General features: G+C 43.0%; 1 protein-coding gene across 1 annotated transcript in view; it reads left to right on the top strand.

Moving 5' to 3' along the window:
- Positions 1–10,000, top strand: part of LOC311056334 (septin-9-like) — a 162,030-nt gene that overhangs the window by 26,630 nt on the left and 125,400 nt on the right. The gene's annotated exons all lie outside the window — the stretch shown is intronic.

Here is a 10,000-nt window from a genome sequence, read left to right as displayed (position 1 = left end):
GACTAAAATCTTATATTTAGTTGACTGAAACTAGACTAAAAGTAAAGCATTTCAGGCAACTAAAATGTGACTAAAACTAAGCAGAATTTTATTCAAAAGACTATGACTAAAACTAAATCATAATTTGCTGTCAAAATAAACACTGGTTAGAGTTATGTCTGATTTATACTTATATTAGTTGCGTGCAGGTGTGTTGCACACCGGAAAACAGACGATCTACAAGCTCACAATGCGTTGCAGGCATTTTTTTCTGGCCATTTCCAGCTATTTCCGAATTCCGATATTTCCTATCATTTTGATGTCCTCACAAGTAATACAAACGTGCGTGCAGTGGTGGAAGAAATACTCACATTTTTTACCTAGGTAAAAGTATTAATACCACAATCTATAATTACTCAGTTGCAAGTATACTTGATTAGTTGAAGTACAAAAGTATTGGCATCAAAATATAACATTATAAATAATGCCCCATTTCACAAGTTCAATATGTATACAAATCTTTTGAAAATAGCTGATCGACAAAATAACAACGCGTCGCATCGCGACGTGTTGTGAGCTTGTAGATCAGCTATTTTCAAATAGCCGAAGTATAAGTCTATAAGGATGTTTTGTAATAATAATCAAAGTCTACAAAGTAACTAGTAACTAAAGTTTTCAAATAATTGTTGTGGAGTAGTAGTACAATATTTGCCTCTGAGATGTAGTGGAGTAGAAGTAAAAGTATAGAAAATTGGAAATACTTGAGTAAAGTAAAGATACCTCAGATTTGTACTTAAGTACAATACTTGCGTATTATACTTAGTTACTTTACACCGCCCCGTGCGTGTGTGAGTTTGTGTGACTCTGGGCAGATCAGAGCCACAAGCACAGAGAGAGACTCGGGAGGACAACAAGGTGAAATTAGAGAAAGGCAAGTCTTTACTGGAAAGCCATGCAGTCATACCCAACAAATCTGTCCAAATCAAAGCCAACGTGCCAGGCGTGGGGGCGGAGGGAGAGTATAGCCCCGAAATCCCCCTAACCAGAGAATCAAAACAAGATCAAAAAACCACCGGTCCGAATCCAAACCCAGACACGTCCAGACAGGGAGCAGGCCAACAAACCCACATCAAGCACTGTAACTTTATAACGATAATTCTGTGAACATCCACACTTACGCTGTTGTTGTTGTTGTAGCTGTGGTGTGGACTCTGACACGACTTTTACACTTTCTAAATGATATGTTTATAGTTACGGTTATGGTGCTTGGTGTGGAAGGCCCTTCTCCATTACGACCTGCTGGAACGCATCTGTGTCACTTTTTCATTTGAGCTAAAAAAGCATTATTTTACACTTTGGCTATTCAAAAATAGCAGATATACAAGCTCATAGCACGGCACCGAGTGCCGCGCTACGAGCTTGTAGATCTGCTATTTTTTAAAATCGTGAAAATGTGTGCAAATCTTTGAATATATATTGTTTAAAAGCAAACATTTTTAACTCTATTCTTTGCTTCTGGGGGTTCCCTGGAACAAAACATTTTGAGATGGGGCTCGGCGGCCAAATACATATCATTTTGGGGGTCCTTGATATGAAAAAGTTTCAGGACCACTGACATAGAAACATATGTTTTTTCAGAATACTGTTGGGATTTAGAAGACATTTGTAGAATCGGCTTCCGGTCTTGGGTTAACCAGGGGTGCACAAAGTGCTCAACCTCTCAGTACTTGAGTTTAACTCAACATCAAGTGAAAGTTGCTCAGTCACATTTGTGTGTATTGGAGGACTTGCTTTTAAAAGTATACTTAAGTATTCAAAAGTACAAAGTACATTATCTTTTTTAATATCAGTGCATTGCTGTTGGGCACTGTTTCACTTGAATGTGGAGTGAAAGTCCCCCCAAAAAACCTAATACTCAAGTAACGTACAGATACTCAAAGAATTTACTTAAGTACAGTTCTCAAGTACATGTACTTTGTTACTGTCAGCCACTTCACACACGCACGTACGCACAGGCACCATGTAGGAGCCACATGTCATTGCAGGATGTGCAGTCATCCACCAGGAATCTGACAGCCGATGAGACTTGCAGATACGAGACGAGTCAGGCAGAAACCCTGTATCTCCATATTTCAACTTTTTCACATAATGTCACAAAAGCAGTGAAAATAGCAGATCTGGAAGCGTTTGTCATTACGTATAACATACTGGTACTGTAGGGGGTTAACAGGTTCACACACACACACACGCACGCACGCGCGCGCGCGCGCGCGCACACACACACACACACACACACACACACACACACACACACACACACACACACACACACACACACACACACACACACACACACACACAGTTGTATGGGAAGTGCTCAGGGCTGAGGATAAGGCACAGCTTGTCAGCAGACCTCCCTGACACACACATGCTGTCCCCACAGGGCATGTGTGTGTGTTTGTGTGTGTGTCTCTCTGTCTGTCTGTCTGTCTGTCTGTCTGTCTAACAGTCTCTGTGTCTGTCTCTCCATAATTCAGTCTCTCTCTACATGTCTGTCTCTATATAATTCTATCTCTGTAAAGCCCCCCCCCTCACACACAAACACACACACACACAATCATGTTAACCACTTGTCCATTTATATGTTGGCTATTCAAAAATAGCAGATATACAAGCTCACAGCACATCACTTCGTGCCACGCTGTGAGCTTACACATCTGCAAATTCTTTATGAACACAAATCTCAATTTGGGGGTCCTTGGGCCGCAAAAGTGTGAGAGCAGTGGTTCTCAAACTAAAAATGGCAAAAGATATAGAAAAGACGTAGAAATGGCATTCATAAAGTCAGCATCGTAACGTGTTGATATCCTCACAAGTATAGTAATACAAACGTATTGCACAAGGCAGAGGTTGCTGACAGCTCTGGGTGTGTTTGATCTCTCTATCAGAGCTCAGACGCTGGCCAGCTTGACCTTTGACCTCCACCCCGCCCCCCCCTGGCGAGGCACGAGGGACGTGCCGGGGGTCAAAGGTCAAACCCGGTTTCCTGAGCACAAAGCTGGTCTCCGCCCCAGACACCTCCTAGACACCGAGCCGTCTCCCTCTCTCTCTCACACACACACACACACACACACACACACACACACACACACACACACACACACACACACACACACACACACACACACGGCCGGTCAGCCGGGGCTTTTACTGATAGTCATAACATGCACTTATCTGTCTCACTTTGTCTCTCTCTCTCTCTCTCTGTCTCTCACTCCATTATCTGTTATCCTCTCACGCCCTTTCAATGTTTCTCTGTCAGTATCATGCTCCGCCTCTGGTCGGTTCATCTCTCTGTCTCAGTGGTTCTCAACCTGTGGGCTGGGGCCCACCGGTGGGCCTTGATGAGTGATATTGCAAGTGGTTAACAGGTTCACACACACACACACGCACGCACGCGCGCGCGCGCGCGCGCACACACACACACACACACACACACACACACACACACACACACACACACACACACACACACACACACACACACACACACACACAGTTGTATGGGAAGTGCTCAGGGCTGAGGATAAGGCACAGCTTGTCAGCAGACCTCCCTGACACACACATGCTGTCCCCACAGGGCATGTGTGTGTGTTTGTGTGTGTGTCTCTCTGTCTGTCTGTCTGTCTGTCTGTCTGTCTAACAGTCTCTGTGTCTGTCTCTCCATAATTCAGTCTCTCTCTACATGTCTGTCTCTATATAATTCTATCTCTGTAAAGCCCCCCCCCTCACACACAAACACACACACACACAATCATGTTAACCACTTGTCCATTTATATGTTGGCTATTCAAAAATAGCAGATATACAAGCTCACAGCACATCACTTCGTGCCACGCTGTGAGCTTACACATCTGCAAATTCTTTATGAACACAAATCTCAATTTGGGGGTCCTTGGGCCGCAAAAGTGTGAGAGCAGTGGTTCTCAAACTTTTTACATTGGCCGCGGACCCCCATCTGAAAACATGTTGTTCCAGGGACCCCCAGAGGGAAAGATTTGAGTTACAAAGGTTCACTTTACAAATATATATATTCAAAGATTTGCAAACAAATCTCACGATAAAAATAAATAAATAGCAGATCTACAAGCTCATAGTGCTTTGTATATCTGCTATTTTTTAATAGCCAAAGTGTAAAAGGTTAAAGTAAACACATTTAGCTGGGGACCCCCTGGAACCCCCCCCCCCCCCCCCAAGGGCCCCACTTTGAGAACCAATGGTGTACTGTAGAGAGCTGCATTCAGCAACTTTTCCCACATCTTTCAACTGACTGATCTCCCCACATATAGTCTAATAGTGATAATCAGGACAACGATGGTTGCTGTGTAGGCGGCTTAACAGTCCCTCTTTCTACCCCCCCCCCCCCAACCCCCCCCCATGTCCTCTGCCAGATCTGAATGATCATATAATAAATCCTCAGTGTTAATTTAACGCTGACATAACTGACCCAAATCACAGGTCCATTAGGGTCCATTCGCATACTGTCTGTGTGTGTGTGTGTGTGTGTGTGTGTGTGTGTGTGTGTGTGTGTGTGTGTGTGTGTGTGTGTGTGTGTGTGTGTGTGTGTGTGTGTGTGTGTGTGTGTGTGTGTGTGTGTGTGTGTGTGTGTGTGTGTGCGTGCGTGCGTGCGTGCGTGCGTGCGTGTGTGTGATGACGGTGTAGATTAGTAGCGCTGAGTCAAACTCCATCCTGTGGTCTGCGCTAACGAGAGGGTTATTTATGAGGTCACTAGGAAATGTAAAGCATGTGTGTGTTGTACAGGGGCTCACATGCACGCACGCACGAGCACGCGCACACACACACACACACACACACACACACACACACACATACACACACACACACACACACACACACACACACACACACACACACACACACACACACGAATGCACGCACGCTCACGCCACAGATTTAAGTATAATGTAGATTAGATGCTTCTCATAAGGTTAAAGCAAGGCGTGCTTTTTGCGTCTGTGTGTGTGTGTGTGTGTGTGTGTGTGTGCGTGCGTGCGTGCGTGTGTGTTTGTGCGTGCGTGTGTGTTTGTGCGTGCACACCAGCCAAACGTCCTCACAAGAATAGTAGATGTTGAGAAATAGACACACATTGTGAAGACCATTTTCCTGGTCCTCAACAGATACGTGAATGGATGTTTTTTATGCTTTAAATATATATTTTTAGAGATTGGGATTAGAATTAGACAGTTACGTTAAGGGGTTGGGGTTCAAATAATGCCTGATTCATGTGGTTTCTTACGTGCGGAAAATATCAGATCTACAAGCTCACTACTGTAGATCCGCTTCAGGGTTAGGGATAAAAATGGCAAAAGATATAGAAAAGACGTAGAAATGGCATTCATAAAGTCAGCATCGTAACGTGTTGATATCCTCACAAGTATAGTAATACAAACGTATTGCACAAGGCAGAGGTTGCTGACAGCTCTGGGTGTGTTTGATCTCTCTATCAGAGCTCAGACGCTGGCCAGCTTGACCTTTGACCTCCACCCCGCCCCCCCCTGGCGAGGCACGAGGGACGTGCCGGGGGTCAAAGGTCAAACCCGGTTTCCTGAGCACAAAGCTGGTCTCCGCCCCAGACACCTCCTAGACACCGAGCCGTCTCCCTCTCTCTCTCACACACACACACACACACACACACACACACACACACACACACACACACACACACACACACACACACACACACACACGGCCGGTCAGCCGGGGCTTTTACTGATAGTCATAACATGCACTTATCTGTCTCACTTTGTCTCTCTCTCTCTCTCTCTGTCTCTCACTCCATTATCTGTTATCCTCTCACGCCCTTTCAATGTTTCTCTGTCAGTATCATGCTCCGCCTCTGGTCGGTTCATCTCTCTGTCTCAGTGGTTCTCAACCTGTGGGCTGGGGCCCACCGGTGGGCCTTGATGAGTGATATTGCAAGTGGGCTCTCAAATAATTAGCAAAACAGTAAGATTTTTTATGATAATATAACATTAAAGCTGCACTAAGTAACTTTCCTCTTCTATCCTGGATTTGAACCCTTTTTCCTGCACAAGTGCTGACGTTTTTTTTTTTTACCATTGAGTGCCCCGCTATGTTTTTGTAGATCTGCTATGTTTGAAAAATTGTGAAAATTCATGGCAAAATCTTGGATTATCTATTTTTTAAAGCGAACATTTGTAAAATATTTAGTTCCAGGCAGTGTTGATTTTGTCTGCAATTTTTTATTCAGTTTTAGTCGTAGTCTTTTGAATAAAATTCCATTTAGTTTTAGTCATATTTTAGTCATCTGAAATGTTTTAGTTTTAGTCTAGTTTTAGTCGACTAAATCTACAGTTGATTTAGTCGACTAATGTATTTTGGCAGCTGTATATCTGCTATTTTTGAATAGCCCAACAAAATCTAAAAATGACGTTCCCGGTCTTAAAGGGTTAATCAAAGACTCAGAGCACCTGCTTGCGCTGCTTGATTTTATGTCGTTTCCAACATGACAGCCATGTGTCAACAAACGCACAATGTCATTTACAGCTAAACGTTGCTCTCAAGAATGTTTTTGAAAACATTTGAAGAGAGAAATAGACATTTGAAGAGAGAAAATGTATTCTATTTGATCAACACTTCCCGTTGTTTTCCGAGGCACTGGACGGACGTCCGCACCTGGCATAGATTAATGGAATACTTTCATTGCCGTAAGCAATGAAATACTACGTTTCGTTGTTACTTAATCACCCTGTCTGGGTTTATTTCTCAACAATGACCGGCTCGCCATCAATTATCCCTTGCTTAACACACTCTAATGTTTTCCTTTTTTTCTGTCATACTTGTTTTCATTGTGATGCCGATAAATAGGATTAATGTATCTTTTTTATTTATTTTTATTTTGGGGTAATACAGTAATGCGTTTTGTTATGAAAAATAAAATATACTGTACACTGTAATTTCTGAATACTTAAGTATTTAAAAGTAAGTACTCCAGTAATTTAATTTGAGTGCAAATTTGACAGAGCAACTTTCACTTGTCGTTGAGCAATATTTGAACTGAAGTATATATACTTTGACTCACGTACTGACTGGGGTTGAGTACTTTGTCCACCACTGCTGCTGCCTTGCTCTATACTATACCAACTGTCCATTCTGTGCCTGTCGCACGCACGCACGCACGTACGCACGCACGCACGCACGCACGCACGCACGCACGCACGCACGCACGCACACACACACACACACACACACACACACACACACACACACCCCGACCAGCACAATCTGTCCCGTTCGACTCGTGGAGCCCTTAAAAAACATTTTGGTGGAAGTGCAGCTGGATAATACAGATCGCTGTCTCTTCCGTCCAGTATTGTCTTTGTACTTTACAGTATTATTTCAAGAGCCTCTCGTCCTCCCGGTCGGTCAGCGCGTTCTGCTCACAAAGGCAGGACTGTGTTCCCGTTCACACAATGGCGTTTACATGGGGGAAAAAAGAGCTCTGAGGTGTCAGTGAACCAGTGGTGTAAAGTAACTAAGTACATTTTACTCAAGTTCAGTACTTAAATATATTATATTATTTTTTTCGCATATTTTTTTTCGCATTCCTAAGCTAATAATTTGATGACCGGCAGCGGTTCCGGTACCCATACACTGTATAAAAGAGATGGACAAAGCCATGCACACCTCTGGTTTCTACAGACCAAAAATTAAGCCGATTGTTTGGGAATTTGAAATCCGCCATCTTTAATATAATTATGCCAAAAAGCGACCGGGAATAGGAACCGGAAATAAATCCCTAAAGAATGCTATTGGTTGGGTAGCTTGTCAATCAAGAGCGGGGGCGGGGAATGAATGCTATTGGCTGTGTAGCTTGTCAATCAAATCATCCCGCCCCTCCTAGAGCATAGCCGACTTTATAGTAAGTTTTTGTTCCCAATTTTTTAAATAAATGGGACCATCATTTAGCACAACGCATATCATGATGGTTGAAAGGAGACTTTAAACTAGCGACTGGAAGCATATAGTATTTATGACAATGTTTATTAAGGTAAGAAAATCAAGTCTAAAGTTTGTCAAAATGACAAGTCTCTTCCGTATTAGCCTCAATGTAAAACTGTCAAGCTGGGCCCTTGCTTCTACCGGAACAACTGCCTACCGGCAGTGGCGTGCACTGACATTTTGAGGGGCAGGTGCTCAAGTAAATTATACTTTTTTTTGTTTACTTGGTCTGCTCTTTTTTCCCTCTACACCTATACCTCTTTGCCAAAAATAGCAGATCTACGAGCCCACAACGCCTCGCAGCGCGAGGCGTTGTGGGCTTGTAGATCTGCTATTTTTGGCTAAAGTTCTCCTCAGAAAAGGGATGCTAGGTTTCGAGTGGTTATGGTAAAAAAAAAATCATATCACAGAAAGATTTGGCGGACCCCCTGTAGTAACTCTGAGGACCCCCTAGGGGTCCCGGACCCCCTGTTGAAGACCCCTGCTGTAAACTGAAAAAAAGGGCACTTCTGGTCAAGAGGGCAAAGGGCAGGTGCTCTAGCACCACTTAGAGTCTATCTATGCACGTCCCTGCCTACCGGTTCCGCTGGTCATCAAATCATTGGCTTAGGAATGCGACAAAAACTAAAAAATATCCATGCATTCAAGTCTCCATGGGGTGACTGATTGATTGAAAAAAAGTATTTTTGGGGGTGAACTTTAACAGTATAACTACCACAACCAACATACTGTCAACATGCATTGATGTTTAAAGGAACATTCTGGTGTTATTGCATGATTAGCCCATTGAGTACCATACTGAAATGAATGGAAACCAATGGCTTCTTGAAATATCAAGAACCTGGTGGTAACTAATAGTGTACTGTATTGGATTCCTGGACCAGATGGTTCAGAAAACACAAGAATACCTAGTTTAGAAATCTGTTTTGGACTCCCCCTAACTTTTATATACTTAAAGCTGCACTATGCAACTTTTCTTTAATGAATAAAATGTAATGTTGTCCAATCTGTATGGTAGAGTTTGTTAATTTAGTATAACTTGTACAATAGCGGTGGTTGTATTGTGTCTCCCTGCTCTTCTATTGAGACATTTAGATCGTGTCAAAGGTCATGTCTCACCTAGACACAGGATCTGACCCAAATTCTGACCTGATGGTCAAGATTCAATTTATCCCCTGAGCAAGCAGGCAGGCATCTATTAGCTCAATGGTAAAAATGTCAGCACTTGCGGAGGAAACCGGGTTCAAATCCAGGGTAGAAGAGGAAAGTTTCATAGTGCTGCTTCAATTGCATCCTCTGCGATTTGGAGATTTCAGTATACTGACATTTCCAAATCGTGTGTTCATATTGCGATTTGAGTTATTTTTTTCGATTATCTGTTAACCCATTAAGACCTGGAACTGTGTCATTTTTAGATTTCAGCTAAAAAGCATTATTTTACACTTTGGGCTATTCAAAAATAGCAGATATACAAGCTCAAGAGCTACGAGCTTGTAGATCTGCTATTTTTGAAAAATCGTGAAAATGTGTGCAAATCTTTGAATGTATATGTTTTTTAAAGTGAACCGTTTTTAACTAAAATCTTTGCTTCATGGGGGTCCCTGGAACAAAATATTTTGATGGGGGTCCGCGGCCAAATACATATCATTTTGGGGGTCCTTGACATGAAAAAGATTGAGCACCACTGATATAGAAACATACGTTTTTCAGAAAACTGTTGAGATTTAGGAGACATGTAGAATCGGCTTCAGGTCTCGCTCACTCGCGCACGGATGGCTTGCATAAATCCAAATGTGCTCGTGTGTGCGCATGTATTTAGGCGGTGGAATGACCGGAGAGCTGGACTATAGAGGGGTTTCAGAGAGAGAGTCCCAAGTGGGATATTTTGGTCCCATCTCGCTGTCCCTTCTGTTGTCACATGGTACTGCGCTAAGGGCTGCTATGTTCAAGATACACAATGCTGCTTCAGTCTTATGCT

The sequence above is a fragment of the Gymnoscopelus microlampas genome, assembly GCF_963454915.1.
Source record: "Gymnoscopelus microlampas genome assembly, chromosome: 11".
Taxonomy (NCBI): domain Eukaryota; kingdom Metazoa; phylum Chordata; class Actinopteri; order Myctophiformes; family Myctophidae; genus Gymnoscopelus; species Gymnoscopelus microlampas.
Note: the sequence above shows the minus strand (reverse complement) of the source record. Positions and strands in the feature narration are given on the sequence as shown.